At 38.8% G+C, this 20,121-nt stretch overlaps 1 long non-coding RNA gene across 1 annotated transcript in view; it reads left to right on the top strand.

Moving 5' to 3' along the window:
* The first annotated feature begins 4,644 nt into the window (after positions 1-4,644).
* The window catches only part of LOC142413619 (uncharacterized), a 114,013-nt gene continuing 98,536 nt past the window's right edge, over positions 4,645-20,121 (top strand). The window contains exon 1 of the long non-coding RNA XR_012776863.1: positions 4,645-4,711. This is a non-coding gene — a long non-coding RNA (uncharacterized LOC142413619). The remainder of the gene's footprint in view (positions 4,712-20,121) is intronic.

Raw genomic sequence — 20,121 nt, 5'->3', positions numbered from 1 at the left:
GCTTGTAAAAATCAATGTTGGTTTTTTGAGCAAGCTACCCAAAGGGGTCTGCTTTAGTCACTGGGTGACTTTAAAGATGTTTTTTATCAGAAGCAATGCAATGACTGGATCTTCTGGAAGCCTCTCAAAGATATGACTGAAGGGTGTACATTTTTAAGTGGTCTTCCCATCCACCTGCAGGTTAGCAGTCTCTATTCATATGCTTTTGATATGGTCATTTGTATTGGGTTTGTGTGGCAAGGTTTTGGTAGCAGGTGGGCTACAAGGGGTGGCTTCTGTGAGAAGCTGCTAGAAGCTTCCCCCATGTCCAGTAGAGCCAATGTCAGCTGGCTCCAAGATGGACCCACTGCTGGCCAAGGCCAAGCCCATCAGCGATGGTGGCAGCGCCTCCAGGGTAACATATGTAAGAAGGGAGGAAAAACTGCTGTGCAACAGCAACTGGAGCCAGAGAGAGGAGTGAGAATATGTGAGAGAAACAACTGTGCAGATGCCAAGGGTCATTGAAGAAGGAGGGGGAGGAGGTGCTCCAGGCGTCAGAGCAGAGATTCCCCTGCAGTCTGTGGTGAAGACCATGGTGAGGCAGGCTGTCCCTCTGCAGCCCATGGATGTCCATGGTGGAGTAGATGTCCAACTGCAGCCCGTGGAGGACCCCAGCCGGAGCAGGTGGATGTGCCTGAAGGAGGCTGTGACCTCGTGGGAAGCCTGTGCTGGAGCAGGTTTGCTGGCAGGACTTGTGACCCTGTGGGGGACCCATGCTGGAGCAGTCTGTTCCTGAAGGACTGCACCCCACGGAAGGGACCCATGCTGGAGCAGTTTGTGAAGAATTGCAGCCTGTGGGAAGGACTCACATTGGAGAGGCTTGTGGAGGACTGTCTCCAGTGGGAGGGACCCCACGCTGGACCAGGGGAAGAGCGTGAGGAGTCTTCCCCCTGAGGAGGAAGGAGTGGCAGAGACAATGCGTGATGAACTGACCGCAACCTCCGTTCCCTATCCCCCTGTGCCGCTGGGGGGGAGGAGGTAGAGAAAATAGGGAGTAAAGTTAAGTCCAGGAAGAAGGGAGGGGTGAGGGGAAGGTGTTTTTAAGATTTGGTTTTATTTCTCATTGCCCTACTCTGATTTGATTGGTAATAAATTAAACTAATTTCCCCAAGTCGAGTCTGTTTTGCCCGTGATGGTAATTGCTGAGTGATGTCCCAGTCCTTATCTCGACCCACCAGCCTTTTGTTATATTTTCTCTCCCTGTCCAGCTGAGGAGGGGAGTGATGGAGTGGCTTTGGTGGGCACCTGGCATCCAGCCAGGGTCAACCCACCACATCATTCCACAGAGATTTTGGGCTGTCTATTGTTCATTCTGCTGTGACACTTATAGCTATTTTACAACCACCCTTTGAAAACATGCATAGTGTTCTCTGTCTCTCAAAGATTAAGCACCTTTTAAAATCTTTACCTGTTAGTTCAGATTTCTCTGTTTAGACACACACACACACTTTTCTGTGAAGGATAGAGTAACTGTTATCAGCTGGTATTAATGTATTCCTTTTGCTTTGTGTTGGGGCTTACCTATGATGCTCATCAGCACATCCTTTTCCAATTAAAAGGACAGGATGGCATACTCACTTGTTTGTCTCCTTTTGCTAACTCTGGAGGTTGATTGTGGTATGAAGGGAACACATGACACCATCTGATATCTTCTCTACTGATTTGAATGTCAGTCCCTGTGGGCCTGCAACTATTCTCACTGTGCCTGAGTAATAAGGAGAAAGCTCTGCCAGCTTAGCCTGCTTTTTCAAAACAGTCATGTTCTGATTCTTTTTGTGAAGGGTGTGAAAAACAGAGATCCATCAATATAATTTCTTATGATCTCTAGTGGGCAAATTCCTGCCTTACTTCCACTCTGTAGGGCCAACACATGTCCTTATCTCTTCATATTCTGATCCTGATATTCAGTATCAAGATGATCAGTTGTATACCATGTTACAGATCTACCACATAGCACTTAACATGAAACATACTCTGGGTACCGAGGCATTGCTTCTCTATTTCTAAATGTTCTGGTTTTCCTTTCTCTCCTCAGCCCTTCCCTTGCCCTTAACAACTGAAAAAACCCTATTATTTGGAGTATGGCCTTGAAGGCAGAGTGTTGTCTACATTAACAGAAATTATTCACTAGATATTTTAAATTCCAGAATTCTGAATGATTGGTGGGATACCTGGGGTCTAACTGAAATCCCTACAGAAAGACCTCGATAGCTACATAGGTAGTTTTAATATATGGTGATTTACATGATCATCATTATTGTTAAGTCCTGTAATAACAGTGGAGGGTTGTACTAAGTATTTGGCCTCCTAGAGTATGACAAATCATAGGTCGCTCTTCATTCAAACCTCTAACGTGGTATAAGTAACACTTAGCAATGGTTTTACTAATGGGATATAGTATTTCCTTAGTTTCTCTTCTGGGTGGTATTAGGAGGTGGGTGTGAAATTCTTTGATGGAAATACTTTTACGGAATATTTATTCCCTGGAAACTTGAGCTGAGCAGGAAGTTCAATATATTTCAAGAAAAATGGAGGTGATCAGAAGCCTTGGATGTGAAGAGGAAGAGGCAGCTGGCTACCTGAGAGGAAGGGTGATTTGATTTCTTGGGTTTTTCCCTCCATTCTGAGATACAGGGAGCAGATCGTCATAGGAAGAGAGAGAAGCCAAGCAAGCTAATGCTGAGGGAAAATGAAAGCAATTCTCAAGGAGAGGCGGGTGAGATCTCTTGGGACCACAAAGTTCATAAATCTGTGTCATGCACCCTTTGTGAATAAGGCAACACAGGCCTTTCACAGATTTGATGTTCATGGAGGTGCTTTACCAGCTGTAACTAACTGCTGTATCCCTTGATCCCTGCCCATTATTTCCAACTATGGCTCTTGAGAAAAGAGCAAAGGTCCTTGATATTCTAAAAACTAGTAATAGAGCTGGGGGGGTGGGGAGAGGATCTTTGCTTCCTTCCTGGCAAAAGGAGAAAAGTAGAAGAAATTAATTTGCTGCTTATGCATTATTATGTAAGATAGAGTTACAGAAAATATTTGGGTACTACCTATGTTGCGTTAAGAGTTACTGTCGCGTGGAAGTCTGAGGAGTGGCTGGGGGGGGAACCCTCCCGTTGAGTCATGAGGTTCAGACAGGACCCCCTTGCTTTGTAAACTCCTTCTCAGAGAGGAGTCTAGGCGTGGCTAGGTCCAGTCCTAGTCTCAGACTTGGTCAACAGTTTATTGTCTAAGGACGGTATAGGTAGCCACCCATCAGAGTCAACGTTTGCCTGTCAGAGACCTCTCAGGGCTTTCACTGAAACAGCTTTGCAAAGTTGATTAAGGCGACAGTGTTAATTTGACAACGTTAGAAGTCCAGTCATGTTCAGCGTACTGAACTTCATGATTACAGGTTCACAAATAACGCGATGCACCCCCAGTCTAGTCGTGTTGCATAAACTATCACGGCCACACTTAAAGAGTTTGGTCATGTTCGATGAGAACTACCACGGCTAGATTAATGAAGAGTGCAGTTTATTAAAGCAACAGACACACAGGTTCTTTTGGATTACTGGTGATAAATTCACTGTCTGCAAAGCACGTGCAAATACCGAGAGTATGAGTAATGCTGCCAGCTACAAATTCATTAAAAGATAATAAAGCAACTCTCTATAGAGATTCCTGAGTTTCCTGGGGAGGCACTTGGTGTAACCAAGTGTTCGAATCTTACCCAAAGGCATCCCCATGGGGGGGAAGAGAGGCTCAGCCTGTCGACTGATCCCAGAGGTCAGAGTGGTACACGATGGTGTCTTCCCTAACATTCTCTCTCTCTTAAGCTATTTTATACTATTTTTCACTTCTGCAGTGTCTTATGTTTAATTTAAACATAAACATAAACATTGCAACATAAACATTGCAACATAAACATTGCAACATAAACATTGTCTTATGTTTATTTTAAAAAAACATAAGTTTTATGTCCACTTGAAGTAAACAGATCATATATGAAACAAATCTCTGATGCTTTTTCCTCCTTCTCAATAATATTATGTGGAATTGGTATTCACTGTGGGTCTACTGGGATTTATAGGCTTTTGTCTGTAGAGGCAGGCATGCTGATACTTTTTGTAAAAAACATTTCAGTGTCAGTCCAAAATAAAAGTATCAATAAAAAACTCTTTTCCTTCTGAAAATCAGTGTGGACCCAGTCAATTTTACGATAATCATGTCTGCCATGCATGAGAGTCCTGGTGGATACGTTCTTAGCTTCTGCTTTATTACCAAAATATGAACAGGGAAAGTAAAACTATAAAAAAATTAAAAGGCAAGAGCATATCACAATCTCCTAGAGCTATAAGAAAATGATAAAGAGCTGGGCCATGAATATATAGAAGAATTCATTGAAAATGTAATAATTTTTATCATGTCTATTTAATCTCTCTGTGCCGCAGCACACAGCCCTTAACTTTTAGTCTACTTGCGAACTGTAGATTCATGTTCTGAGCCAAAGTATTGAGACGGGGAAAAAAAAAAAAGGCCTGAGTTTGTATGGAGAATACAACCTGTTTCGTGCTTATTTTTCTTCAATTTCAGGCTGTTGTCCGAGTGGAGTCGTTCTAGTTCCTGAGGCCTGTAGGTGGCAATCTTGCGCTGTAGTGGAGAAGCAATTCCGAACCCTTCCAACCTACAGGTAGGACTGTGTGGGTTAGGGGGAAGGGAGAGGGGATGGCAGCAGATGAAACGAGAATTTTTTTTTTCTTTTTTTTTTTTTTGCTACTGTTCTTCAGTTTTTAAGACTTGCTTCCCTCAGTATTTCTTCACAATTTCTTAATCCCCAGGATTTAGTGCAGCAATTAACTTGTGAGGAAGTGAGGCAGTAACAATGCAGCAGTTAGAGCAACACTTCTTAGCAAGCCCAAGAAAGCAGAGCTGCAGCAGTGATGCTCTGTTCCTGCCTGAGCACCCAGACCCTCCCTCCAATAGCTTTTCAGGGCTTGAGTGGGATCACTAAAGGAGTCCTGACTTTTTTTTCCATCATGGAGCATGGCCCCGATGTTCAAGAAGTTTGGAAACCAGTTTGGCACAATACAAACAACTTCCTTTAACAGCTCTGCCAAATACATAAATGGATCCACAGGAGGACTGTTGAGGAGGACGTGGGCCACCCCAGTTCTCAGTTTTTGTGATTATTCATCTTCTGACCTTTATCAGCAGGACCTAAAATAGTAAAGGTCTAGAATTTAGAGTATGCTTTGGAAAACATAGTAGTCTTCTGGATGAAGCTGAGAAAAGAGAAACTTTCAATGACCAGTTTTTAAGAGAAGCAAGACTGAACTGACATTTTTAACACTGTATGCACAAGTTATGTCCTGCCTATATTATTTTATAATAAAATATACTTTGATGGCTTTTCTGAACTACTGAAGTTATATGAATAATTTCCTTTTTTTGATATTAAGGGGTTACACTAGTATTAAAATCTTAGCAACTATGATTGGATCTAAAGACTTCATTGCATCTGAAACCTGGTATTTGTGGATAATTTTCCTCTCCCAATTACTTCAGGGGGGGACCCCGCAAGACCCCCAAAATCTATCTTTTAAATTCATGCTCTGCAAGATGCATGTTTGCTTCATGCTGCATATTTCAGCAGAACACTCAAATACACTGGGGAAGGTGGGGAGAGAAAACCCATGACTGGAAACTGCAGAACAGTAACTCCATTCAGTTCAGTACAGGGAATGCAATTTATGTGGCTGCAGGGAAATGAGTGAGTTCAGAGCTCAGATTAAGGAAAGCAATCCTGTCTCAATGTAAATCGTACAGTAAAATATCATCAGCCCTGCTCACGTATCAGTATTTCACTTAAAGAATTTCAAAACCTGAATGGCATAAGCATGTGACTGACTTCATTTTGAGATAAAATGGGGGTGTAATTCTGGAATGAAAGCATCTAATAATCTGAGCACTTGCACCAATAATCTTTAGTTGAACTAGGCACAGCAAAGGGAATCTGACAGTATGGACCTGCAGTGGTTTAAGCCCATTTTCATTTTGTGTGGTTGCAGGTCCACTTTCCCTGCCAAATGTTCCTTTTGGCTTTGACATGCATATGACTCTAGGGTGAGCTGGCTTAACTGATCTAGAACAAGACTTTCAGTTTTTTCACTAGTAATTAGTTTTCAGCCGGTCAGCTCCCTGAGCTGCTTATTGCCCAGTCACATAAATGTCACTTTTATTGAGAGAGGAAGAGGCAAACAGTTTTGTTAAATTGACTATTATGGAAATGCACCCTACTCTTTCCTCTCACGCACTAGAGCAACAGAAGTTATAACCTATGGTCACTTTGTCTTAAACTTAGAGATAACCCCTTGAATGAGAGGGTGGAAAGACTTGTAATAACAAAGATCTGCAGCGTACTGAACTCTTGAGTCAGAGAGGCTGGCTCACTAGAAAGGAGGAAGGAAAGCTGCATGATGCAGTATTGTTATTGTTTAGAACTTCCCTCAGGCTGACATCGTTCACTCCTGTGTTTTTTTTCCTTGACTAGCTACAGATTCAGATCTAACCCTAATCTAGCCTTTAGTGAAAGTTAGATGGCAGCTCTCCACATGAAGAGAAATCAGACCCAGTTTTAAAGCTCCATGGGAGATGAAGGCGGGAGGCTTATCTTACCCTAAGGCAGACAGAAGTGCTGCTGACTAAAAGCTTTTTTGGAAGCCATGCAATGAATTATTCCAATGCACAGCTCAATTGAAGGGAAAGAGATCTAACAAGTCCAACTAGGTAATTTTTCATTAAGTGTTAGTGAAGTTTGACATTCTTAATCTCTTTGTTACTTCCACAACAGAACAAGTACTTCTGGCATAAACTACGTTCTAGAGGAGGGCTCAACAGGCAAGTCCAAAATAAACTGTTAAGAAACTTGCTTTTCTAGAAGACCAAATCTGCAATCATCTCTGTATGAATTTGGTTTTCCCCTCATAGGAAATGAGCAAAAGAAAATATTTAGATGTGAAGTCAGGCTTTACCTGGTGTGCTACAGTAGTCAATTTATGCTATGCTAAGCAACTTAAAGCTGAAACAGTTCTTAACCGAATTTTTCTTAATAGCTGTTCTTTACTAAATAGTGAAATTTTTTTTCTTATGGAATGCTTCTGTGCCTTTTTAAAAGATATTCTGTGTAAGAATGTTTTCACCAGAACATATAGATGAATTCTTTTTTCTTTACCTTATTCTGTCAGTTCATTGGCTCTGAATGGTAAGAAAATTCTGCCTTGTAACTTAACAAGCATAAAAAAAGTGTACTTTTTAGTGTGTGGACTAGTACTACACCTGTCATTCTGGGGATGGAATGTCTTGCAAAACATAAGTGGAACAGTCTTCACACAGATCTCTGAGAGGGAAATACTGTCACATTTTAGACTGGGGAAACTAGAGAGCCCGTCCGTGTTTGTAGTCCAAATGCATCTATGTCCAGTATTGAAATGGCATTTTATATTTCTTCTGCAGTTATGCAAGGAACTACAGTACATTCAAGCTAAAGAAAAATTATGGTCCAGATCAAACAAAGGGCAATGAAATAACCAAATTTCAGGTAACTGTCCATGAACTAAAAATTAAAACTTCAGTTCTAAGAACTGTTTCAAACTTGTTAACTATGATGGTGTCTGTCCAGGAAATAGGGTCTTGAACTTCTTAGATGAAGGAGAGAGCTAATTTGAGTTCTGCTTACTGGTTGATTGCTCAGACCATGGAGTCACGTAAAAAGGGTTGGGCATCACTGCCAGCTGCAGTCACTGCATTTCAATGACAGTGAATTCTGCAGTGTCTTAATGGGGCATCCAAGGGGTAATCATTGAATTTTTTCCTCAAAGTGTCTTTAAGTGTTTGAGCTTCTGAGAGGACTTGGTAGTGATCCTTTCACCTAAATCCTAACTACATATCAGTAAGAACTGTTTGGTTTGGGACAGTCTTGGGCATCTGAGGATGATACAGAAGCGCTAATGGTTTTAGTTGCCCCTGATTGGGATTTGTAAGTCCTTTGTTGGATCTGGTCATAAGTATCTTATGGAAGGTCATACGCAGTATAAAATACGACAAAATGGAATTCCCTTTCTTAAGAAAGGCAGCTGTAAAGCACTGGTGAAAATAGGTGAATTATGGGTTATCTTACATATATTGAAAACCTTTTAAACTTGAAATCTAAAGACTTGGCAGATAAGGGCTATATTCCCTTATCTGTAATTATGCTTTGCCTTGTTGGAAAGATGCTACGGCACTTGCTTTTCTTACAAAAAAAGGTTTCTGTGCTTGTGGACTGAAGGGTGGTTTCCTGTGCCTGAATGCTGTTATAGCACTGATATTTTCTCTTACTTACGGTAGGCTAGAAGGCAGAGATTGTTTTTCTGTAATGCAAATCGCTCTTTTTAGATGCAAGCTTTAATTTTTGCTCAATGCCAGGCACCTGTAAATGAAACTGCCAACACTACAGGGAAGGAAGGAGTTAACTTCTGAGGTGAGGAAACAATGTACCTGCAAACCTTACTGGCCTGGTGAGACAAGGATCTGCACTCAGCCTTTTTTCTTTTTAATAAATCCAAACTTGTGAGTGAAAGAAGCCAGTATGCTTTTTGCTCTACTCATCGTCTCATGGAGAAGAGGTGAATATAACTTCCTTCATCATTGGAAGCATGAATCTTTCTGCAGCCACATAATGTGGCTCAGGATTAAAAGGGCAAATGGGCTTCAGACTGGTCTTTCTGATAGACATCAGAAAGCCAAACTGACAGCTGCTGGGTAGTCAGTGCAACTGCTGAGGAGGTTGGAAGAGGGTGTGCAAACAGGTCTTCTTGCTTCTGTTTGAAGCAACTTTAAAACTTCAGCAGCTATGAAAAAAATATGCTGGAGCTATATTTTATTTCCAGTTAGTTATTTGGCATATTTTTTCTTAAAGCAGAACTTCATGTAATTGGATATCAGAGTTTACTTTACAATATAAATGGATGTGGGAGGTTTTAAAAAATATTTTCTGATTCTTAGTGATAACACCTGAGCATGGCAGCTCTCAGGAAGGTGTGTCTGGCTTTTAGTTGACTTGTGTTATTTCCATAATTTTAAAAAGCCATGAAATCTAGTAAGTGATAGAATGTGGCTGTAATGACCAGTTAATGAAAACCATTATGGCTCATTTATGCAATCTGTTAGTTCTTATAAAATACTTCTGAAGGATCTGGGTGCTTATGGTCACAAAAATAAAATGGCAGTAGAAGAGATTTTTTTTTCTGTTTTAAATTATCATTATTGGGAAAACAGTGTTTTTACTAAAAACTGCTGCCAGATTTTTCAGAGATGCTGTAAAGCATAGGACTTAAATATGTCTATAAAAAAACCCCTCTCAACTTCCTCCCACATAATCTGGATTTTATCTTCTGAGACTGTGTTGTCTTAAATGTAGCAAATTGTTTCAGCTGGAGTTGGTAAGCAATAAACAATTTACTAAGGTGATTTACTTAATGAATTATCTATACAGATGATACTCCTACAGCTGAACTTCTGGGAGAATTTGTCTTTGCTTTTTTGATAGTTTCTAAATGCTTCAGCTATTACTACTTAAGGACTGTCTAGTTGCATCTTCTATTTAGCCTGAATTTAAGCTGCATAGCACTATCTGCATTTTATGAGATGTGCGTTGATATTTGGATTGGTCACTTTTGATGGAAGTGATTAACACTTGCCAGCATAACAGTTTAGTAAGACTATTTGGTTTTTTTGCCTTGTGGACCCATTTGACGTATCCCCATTGTGTTATCACTTCTTGTGAAGGTGTTGACTGTTTGCTGGGAGTTAATACCCGTTGATCAGCTTTTCCACATCCTTTGCCATCCAAGTTTCTTCTATATTGTTGTTGTTTACAAACAGCTTCTGCAGAATTCTGTAAATCATGTTACCCTATTTGTTCTGTATTGCTATGTGTTCATACAGCGTCCAGTAAAATGGATTGAAGTTATGTTGCCAGTTAGACAACTGTGCAAATGTTAGAAACAACCAAGAAACTTTGTGGGAGGCTCTGTCGCAGAAGTTTATTGTAATTTTGCATGGCAAAGAAAACCTCAGATGCTATAGTCTTCCTTCTGTGTTTTACCTCCTATATCTTCAGCCTTCTTTTAGAGGGCTCTGTAAAACTGTTTATAATGTCTGTACCTTCTTATTCTGTTCCTCTGCTTCCCCTACCTAGATTTTGGGCAGATCTACTAATAATGTTTTAAGTGAAGTATAACCATCTGAATGCAGCCTTAACTGCAAGATTTAAAATACTTAAGGCAAGAAAATGATAAAGTTTGAAGTGAAGTTCAGATCATGTCTCAGTGACTAAAAGGAGGAAAAAATAGGAGACTGAAGGAAAGAAGGCTAGGCTTGCAGCAAGGCTATTTATAGGACTTAAAGAACTTTTACCTCATGCGCTCTGTGTGACTGTGGGCAAGTTTCTGGGCTCAAGTTGTAAGTTCATGCCAAAGTATATGCTGAGGTTAACAAACTGCATTTCTTTTCCATTTTTATATAACTGTGGATGCTTTTTATCTTTCTCTGTGGCATGGGAGGGGAGCCATTTTGAGAGCTCGCCTAAAGAAGTTTCACTATTTCAAGGTCCTTGACCCTGGTAATGCCATTCCTTTAGCTCTCTGCTGTGGGGTGTTATACTGGCCCCTTTTGTCAGATGCCTCATGTTTATTGTAAGGTGCTGGAAGCCACACTCAGGCCTTTTATAAATCGAAATGTATGTGGGGTGGATGATCTGGGGACTCCTTGTAGATAAATCTTATTCCTATTTTGATATAGAATTTGTCAAAAATAGCATATTTAACAGCAGATTATTAGAAGGTTGAAATTGTTGCTATTTGTCAGTTGAGAGAAAGAAAGCAAGGTACCCTACCTCTTATTTTCAAAGGACTAGAGTATTATCTCCCTTGAATAGTCTTTCTTAAACATGCCTATTGCATACAGCCAACAAAAATAAGTCATGAAACATCTGACCCCAAGAGGGGTATTTAGGGGGAAATAAAACGTGAAGTCTTGAATCTTTTGGGTAGCATTGGCAAAAGACAGGGAAAGTGAAAAGCATTGCTAATTGCTGAAAATTATTAACATCTTTTTCATGTCCAAAACAATGTAGGTGAAGATGATTCAAACTCTTTTTAATTAACTTTAGGTCTGTTAATTTTGTAATAAGTTTGATGAATGGTAAAGATTTATCTTCTAGGTTTTTTCCCCTAATCAGGCTCTTCTTTCTCTTGACAATGTATAGGAAATAGTGTCTGGTGTTTTCCTTAATAGTGTTTCTTCATAAGTTATCAGGTCTTCATAAATTGTCACAACGATTTGACAATAGGTAGCAATTAAAGGCCCAGCAGTCCTCTGACCAAGTCACAAACACACCGTGGTGTTTGACATGATTGAGCAAATAGCTGGTCTCTTCCCTGGAGGTTGTTGGTAGGAGAAAGCAGAGATGCTGCAGGTTCTGGTTAAAGAGTTTTGGCACAGCTATACAGACAGAGCAACTCAGAAAATTTATTATATGAAAAAGAAAGTCTAATATAAAGTCGTGAAGCAAAACATGATTCTGAGTGATTCTGTGTTTTCAGTAGGGAGCATCTATTTAAAATCACTAGGTCTGCACAGGTTTGGGTCTGAGTAACTGAAGACTTGAATACATGCAATTTTCCAAAAGCAGGCAATGAAAAGTTACTTGATGACTACTGGCACAAAGAGAATAAACTGAGTTTGTTTGTACTTATTTCTGTGGCAGCTAAGAGAGGATAATAATTTGTGTGTGGAATGACCTACTGGGCTACACTTGTGCCTGGCTTCTTTAACACCCTCTCCTTTTTTTAAATTGGCTATTTTATGAATTAGGTCTCACCTTTTTAGAGGTTGCAGCTTGGTATTTGAGGAAGGATCTATGGGAATTTGGAGAGAGAATTAAAAGGTGGTTGTCCTATAATGTACTTTATAATTGTTTTCAAGAATATGTTGATGATGGGAAGATTACTGAAGGCCAACAAGTGATTTTTTTTTTTCTATTTCTATATTTGTAGGTGGTAGAGAAATGCTAATTGAGTTTTTAATGACTTTTTAATCCTTGAAGTCTACTGTTTCTGTATAAGTTCAAATTAATAGGAATGTAAACTTAAAATAGGGTTTCCAATAGTCCAACTTGCTTTAATGTTACCCTTTTTAAAACCCCAGTGTTTGTTCCTGGAACAGACCTAGGGCACAGTGATCTACCTTTTATTACCAGTTCTTGGTGAGCGGGGTGGGGGGTACAGTGAGAGCAAGGTAAAAATATTTTTGTGCTTTGGCATTTGCAATTAAATATGTAAGCCTGTATTGTTACTACTGCTGCAGTAATGTCATGTTGCATAGCAGCACTAGGTTGATAAAAGCCTGTTGTATTAGGACACTTCAATATCTAGCACTGATACGCAAACATCAAAGGACCTATTAGATGGAATTGGTTTGTGTAGGTAAATCCAAGAGATCTGCTATGACCAGCCAGTACCCAGAGAACTTCAGTTAGTGGTTGCACGCAATTTTTGTAGGTTTCAAAATGCAGCTGTTGGTGCTCTGCCAGGGAGAATCTGCAACCTGATCTGGTGGAGCAGGACAGGATCCTGCCCTGTCTCCTCTTACTACATCAGTCTGTCTCCTCAGCATACTCTGTGCTCAAGCTATTTATGGCATAGCCCCACTTCAAGAATCAGATGTACCTGGTGCATATGCTTCCCAGGGTGAAGGTGTCGCTCCTCCAGGGGAGCAGTGCAGAGCAACGCAGAGCATGGGGATGTCAGTGGGAACAACTGGATGATGTAATATTGTCTGCTTGACTATGTGGACTGAAAACTAATGATGAATGAAGTTACTCTTATTTTGAAAATTAGAGACAATTTTTTTTTTCCGGAAGAAAGATACAAATGGCTGAAGGAACTTAACATGCCCAAGTTAAGGTTTTATTTTTGACCTTAATAAATAGAGGCTAAGTATAGTGATTTCCATCTCCAATAGTTGTTTATGCATAAAGGAAGAATAGTGTCAACTCTTATTGTGGATCAGCATAGGACCAGTCTGGTCAATCACTGGCAATCTCTAGAGAAGACAGCAAGTGTATTAACTGGTATGTGACTCAGTCTTCAATATTTAGTAGCAACTTTTCCCAAAACCTCTGTTCTTAAAATGTGATGACAGATAAAGCAATAGCTTAAATTATTAAAAAAATTTCTTTAAAAATTTCTCACTGACAACATTGCTGATAAGGTGTCAGAGATAAGTTGTACTATAAATGATCTGCGTAAGAAACTGGTATATATTTTTTTTCCTTGGCCATTTAGCAGGGTACTCTGAGGAAGTCTTCACCTCTGAGAGCTGACCTCTGGATGCATTCCAGGACAACCTGCAAAGATGAACTGTATTCACTCTATAAATAGGGAAGATTGCTGTTTGAAGACGTTGTGTCCCCTTATGCTCTTAGTAGGAAGGATGTTGTGGCAGTTGATATATCAAGTTATCAGTTTCAGGGCTAGTAAGCTGATTATGAGCCCTGAATAATACAGGCATTTAGATTATGTGAAATCCTGTTCCGAGACTGGTCTAAGGGGAAGGTGGTATTTCTGCACTTATTGCTTGAGGGAGTAGAGCTGTGCCATAATAGTGGTTTTCAAAAGTACTAGTACTACACCAAGTACTAGTGCATTTCCACCACAAAAATAAAAGTGGGTTTTTGTTGTGATTTAAAAAAAAAATTATTACACTACAGGAAGCATATTTGTTTAATGTTAATGGAAATTTAATCTCATTGTCTCTAACAAGAAGTAGGGGGGGAAGGCAGGGAATTAAAATTGGCACAGAGAAGCTACTCAGTTTTGAAGTAGCTAATAATGTATTAGCTTAATGAAGTAGCTTAATAATGGAATTAAGACTAGGTGGATAATAAAAACATTTTGAAAAATATCAAACTGAGTTTTTGGTTTCATTCTGTATAAGCTTGGAACCCCCAAGGTTTTGGGGTAGGGGAGTGATTCTTTTATTGTTTCCACTTCCTTCCATAGTTTAAATAAGATTTCCAGCTGTTCCAAGATAAAATGTGTTTTTCTTTCTCTCTCTCTCTGCTCTTCTCTGAGTATCATTTACATCAAATAAAAGAAGTGAAAACATGAGGAGAGAAAGACTCGTGGTGTGTGTATGTGCATGTGTTCAGTGATAAGGGCTCAACTGGGATTTGGCAGTTTTGCATTCAGTTTCTGGTTCTTCTGGGATGGATGGGCCATAGTAATTTTACTTAAATTCCAGATCTTCAAGGTTTTTTTTTTTTTCCTTCCCTCTTCCTTCCCAATCAAAACATAACTTATAAGGTATTCGTCTGAGTTTCAGCTAATTTTCTATCACAAAATTCCTGACTAGCTCTGATCGAAACTGGGGTTAGGTCTCAAAAATGGCTTACACTTGGCCTTACGCTTGTTCATTTAAAGCAATGTGTTTGTTCTTGATGTTAGGAATCATTTACCTCATGCATTGAGGCACGTATGTGTTGATTTAGGTGAAATCTCTCGCACCTTGTAGCACTGCACACTTTTCTTATTTGTTATGCTGGTCCCCCGTTGGTGGCATCATCAGGAGCTGTATGTATGGACTAGGTATAGATTACAGACCTTCTTTCTAACAAATTGTTGTGATGCAAAATGAAATAATATTGTATGAGGGACACTGTATGCATGGGGAATATATGAGTATGTATGGTGACACTGGCGTATGAAAAAGAATAGAAAAAAGCTGTACATAACATTCAGGTTACAGTATTTTTGCTTCATTTAAAAAAAGTCAAGAAAGCATGGGCAGCATGGATACAATAGGACAGTGCAATACTTTCATTAAGTTTACATGTTTTCAGTGGTACAGCTACCATAGTGAAGCTTCTCTAGATAATTTTGTTAGGGAAAATACTTCATTCTGTTTTAATGTAGCTGTAATTAAGATTAGTTAGACATGAAACCATAGATCTATTAAACAGTGGCAAAGTGTGTAAATCAATTCAGTTTGCTAAGTGGGGGAATATTCTTTGGTGTTCGAATCCTGGTCATAACCTCCTAGATCTCCAAGAATGTCTATTAATATGATGCTTATATTGGAGTTTCAATTAATATTTTTTTAAATGTAAGCAAAATCCTTCTGTTATGTGTGTGCAGAGTCATGTGTACTCATCTGAATCAGCCCATAGTAGTCTGTCTGAGGAGCTTCAGAACGTGCTGCAGAAACTTATTCCCACAAATGCCTTTGAAACTGGAGTCTTTGAAGGAGCTCGAAAAGAAAAGTTATATGAGCTGTATTTGGGATCAGTGAGGGAGGGAGAAGTATGTTGGTAATAATCTGTCTGGTAATAATCTAGCAGAATTGTTCCCATCTTGAATTGATTCATTTTAAGTGATATGGGAATTATTTCTCTAAGTATAACACATATAGTACTGTATAAAGCTAGTAAGAGAGAATGTTGCAGCTCCAAAATAATCTAGTATTTTGATCAAATTGTAAATTAGTACTGTAAGTTGAGTGACTTGTATAGGAATCAAATGCAACAACTAGCTCAGTTAAAAGTAGGTAGAACTTTATAGGTATCACTGCTTCCTTCCTACTCATATACCTGATCTTGTTTGGAAAATCTCTCCATTGTGAAGAGAGGGTGCTGAAAGTTCTAGGAAGCATCAAAGATGTGGGTGTTTTAAATTCCAAGAAATTTTTTTGCAGAAAGAAAACTTCTCTCCCTTTTCATTCATATTAAACTGGGAAAACCAGCCTTTGCTGTGAATTGCAATAGTGGTACATCTAGATGATCAAGGTTCTTGATCTTTACAGCAAGAAAGGACTGACCATTTTGAACCCTATTTCTTGTGATTCTTTAAGTAAATAAAATATGTTAAATTTGTATATTTTTTTCCCACTGGAGTAGGTTGTTTCTTCTTGTTTCTTAACTTGTGATGTTATTGTTCTGTTTGACTGTTTCTTTAAATTTTTTTTTTGTGAAGGCAGGGTTTTCTTCAAGTGTCCTTTTGGTCTTTCTTTTTGCTGATGGATGTCTGAGTTTGCAAATTAAATTATCTGATAAAGCTGAGTAGAAGTGGGTGGAACAGCTGATTTTGGATGCCATGTTTATTTCTCCTCTAACATGAGCTACAATAAATTATTAAAATTGATAGATCAGTTCATGGCCATTTAAAATGCATTTTTCCTTTAAAATTTAGGGAACAAGAATAACCCTTTATTTTGTCCTTCTGAGAGATTAAAAGCTTCCTTAATGAGGCTTTAGCTTTGATTTTTTTTTTTTTTAAATGTGGCTTTTCTTATTTTGCTAGGGAAAAAAACCCCAGAACTGAAGATCTAATCAATTTGAAACCATTGCTTTTTACTCCTATATTGCATTATTTTATATTGTTTGGTGCTTTATCTACCATCTTGAAAAATGTTAATTTCCACAGTGTGGAAATGACATTGGCAACTTAGCTGCTCACTGATTGACTGTTGCAGAAGCAACCTTTCTTTTTCTTGTCAGAAGAGCGTCTAGTAAAAAGATACAAAGATAAAATGAATTATGAAGAAAATAATTTTCAGACATCACTGAATGGAGGTAAATTTTGCTTTCAGGAGGCAGGGAAAATAAATGTAAAAGGCACCTCTTGCCTTGTGGCAGTGAATCATGATAGAAAATGCCACTGTAAGTTTTCAGGGTTTATATCCCGTGGTACTCTGGGAAAAACAAACTCAGGCAGACCTCTGGAAAACTAGCTTGAACTATTTACAAAGTATCACACTTTAAAATAGTATGCTGTATCAGCTTTCCTTATTCCCCAGACAGTACACTTAATTGGGGACTCTAATAGCTCTCCTAGTTAGGTGTCACACCTGAAAATGTATGATTTCACCTTTCAGGTAAGCTTTTTGCTGTAGATAATGTTGGCTGATATATCATTCTGGGATTTGAGATATAGTAATCTGATGACCTGCCTTATGATTTTGGGTGGCATGTACTGAATAGCTTTCTTCTGACTAGGTTTGCAGTAAATGACTGAAATGTTTTCCACTCCAGAATCTATCATTGACCACAGAAATCAAATGGAGAACTAATCAGAAAATAAATGGGCTGTTGTAATTATATGTCCATCTGCTCTACAGGTATAGTTCCAGAAATAGGATTTAGGTCTTGATTCAGCAATAGTTTAATTTTGTATGAGCATTCAAAGTAGGAAAACTGTGATATCCAAACCGACCATTAAGAGTAGGATGCTTGTGTGACTATGGGCATTATTAAGGGTCTTAATTTCTAAATTCTTTAGGCAGGAATTTTATAAAGAAGTCAATGGAGTACCCTGCTGGGTGATACTAAGTAAATAGTAATGATATAGATACTACACAGGCTTAGAGTCAGAGCAGACATTTTTTTGGCCAGTGACTATGAGCTGATGATAGCCAGGAATTGTTAGAGGATGTTGAAGAGAAAAGGGGAATGAAAGTGCTAATTTCCTCCTGTAGACAATCCATGTTAGAGGGGAACTTAATCAAAGCGTCATTACTTTAATGAAATTCTCATATAAAATGCAGGACACTTGATATAATTTATCTAAATTAATTACTCTCTGCTGCTAAAAGGAAGTTGTATGACAAATTATTTGTTCTGCCTATTCATCCATTCTTTATCAGACCTTTTCCTACTCTGATGCAACATAAGGAGCAGAAGCAGCCTTTTCATGGTGCTGAGTGGATTAATTTGCATTGATCCCAGGCTAATAGATGAGTTATTCACCCAAGACAGCACTCAGGGGTTTTAATAACATAATATTTTCCTGTGCCTAAATTAACAATCATTTTACAAGTAAGCAAAACACAAAGTAAATTTTTTTAAATTGTAGAAATTAAAAAAACCCAAACAAACGGATTTTATTGGTGTGCATAATAAAAGCACATAAATCTCAAGTAGCATTTTGCATTCACGTTACAAATAAGAAAACTCCTAACATATTTCAGATTATAAATTGTATTTACACTACCAATTTATCTGTAAAAATAAGATGCATCAGACGAACAGCTTCTGCATCCAGTTAGAGTAAATGAAAACAAATGCCACAGAAGCAAGATGAATCAGCTTTAAAAATATTGAATTATTGCCATGTTGGACAAGATGTATGAATCCTGAGTAGAAGCTATATCTTAAACTTTACTACACATAAATCTGTTGTTTTAAAAAGTTACGGATGATCAACAGAAATAAGCAAAAGCTGAATAGCGTATTTCTGATCTAACTTTAAAGGTTTTAATGTTGAGCTTTATTCATGGCAACAGCAGAAGACTGCAACATGGTACCTTTCTGGATTTGAGTAGAAACATATCCAAGTTATTTGTTTTGGATTTTGGTTCAGAGTAGTATCCAGTTAGGGAATTCTTTACTCCTGAATCTGCATTCCTACTCCATTCTTGTCCAGAGATGAGGTGAACACAGGCAATAATTATGATTTGAAACTGTGAAGTCTCGAAGTCCTCAGATTGTTGGGATAATGCCTGCCGTGTTGTGCAGTGCGCACACAAGTGGTGTGTACTACAGGGCAGCACCTCGAATGAGTGCCTCTGCGTGATGCTGGCTCAGCATGGGGTGCTTGCTTCTGCTCCAGCTGCCTGGCCCAGCAGGTTCTGAGGGACAGCAGTGCTGTATATCCAGTGTATCTTGATGCAGATCTGGGATCAGCTGTCTGTATGTTCCCTTTCACTTTTGTGGTTCTCTCATGAAGGTACTGAAGATTGTCTTTCGTTGCGGAGCTATAAGGGTATGTAATATTAAAATCAGATTGTCATTACAGAAATAGGTGTGTGGGTTTTAGATGCCATTGTCTGTTGAAAGCTTGCTCACAAAGCAGTGCAGGCAGAATGGATTGTGTGAATGCTCTTCATCTTGTCTGAGCAAAAAGTCTTCATTTTCTTAGTGGGAAGTGACTAAATAATTTTTAAAAAGATGACTCACTTTGATATGTACTGAGGAGCATCCACATAATCTGTTCTACTGGTTCTTTAGCTGTTTCAGAGGCATGATAGGCATTATAGCTCTCTCACAGCTGTTATGTAAAACTAGCAGTATTTGGCAATGCAAGCCTGATCTTAAACCTGTATTCAAGTATATAACACGCAGTGCACTGCTGCACAGAGAGAAAACTTACTTTTCAGCAGAGTTTATCTAATCTAAGTGGGGTGCTGTCATAGTATAACTAGTATATTATAGGTGCAAAATCATTTAGAGCCAGTGTAAGTATCTTGAACTGTGTCCTTATGTAGGTATAACGCCATGATGCCAAGAAGCAGGTGGAGGGTTCAGCATGATTTTTAAATAGGCCAGAGGTATCCATTAAAACAGTCTTTATTTCTTCAGTAATGTGGGTTTTTAAAAACAACTAATGGAAGTATTTCTAGTGTTATCTCCTGAGTTGTTCTAATACTTATATGTACTTATAAACTTACTTATTATCCTTGATATTTTTTCCAGCATTTTCACTTTATCTGGGAAACTTTAAGCAAACTAGAAGATAGCTTATTTGTTCATCTCACTAGCTTTGAATATTTGAGTAGTTCTTATCAAAATGTTATCTTATTATTCAGCCTATGTTTGTAAACCTGCCGATCTTTGCTTTGCTCAGGTTTCATGAACTCTTGATTCAGAAAATGGAAAAGGATTTTTTTCTGTGTGTGTGTCTAGAATGCCCAAAGGTGTGCTCCCAGAAACAGGCCATACCTGCAGAGGAAGGGTTTGTGGCACGTCAAGTCAGCCTGGTGTCTGCCATGATGCTTTGTTAGTGGGCAAGCCAGTAAAAACAGAATAGTGTTTGGGGTCTTTTGAATGAATGTATCTTTACATGCACAAGTGCTGTAAAGGAAACATTTAATAGTTACTTGTGTTTCTTGAGTTGTGTGGATAGTGTCTGTAGAGTCCACAGCTAAATCCAGTTGGTTTTCTCTCTGATTTAGTGAACAGGGAGGTAGAGAACAGTGAGTAGGAATAGATAAACTTCAAAAAAGTCA

The sequence above is a fragment of the Mycteria americana genome, chromosome 8, assembly GCF_035582795.1.
Source record: "Mycteria americana isolate JAX WOST 10 ecotype Jacksonville Zoo and Gardens chromosome 8, USCA_MyAme_1.0, whole genome shotgun sequence".
In the NCBI taxonomy this organism is placed as follows: Eukaryota; Metazoa; Chordata; class Aves; order Ciconiiformes; family Ciconiidae; genus Mycteria; species Mycteria americana.
The sequence above is the reverse complement of the archived record's forward strand: the minus strand, read 5'-3'. Positions and strand labels throughout refer to the sequence as shown.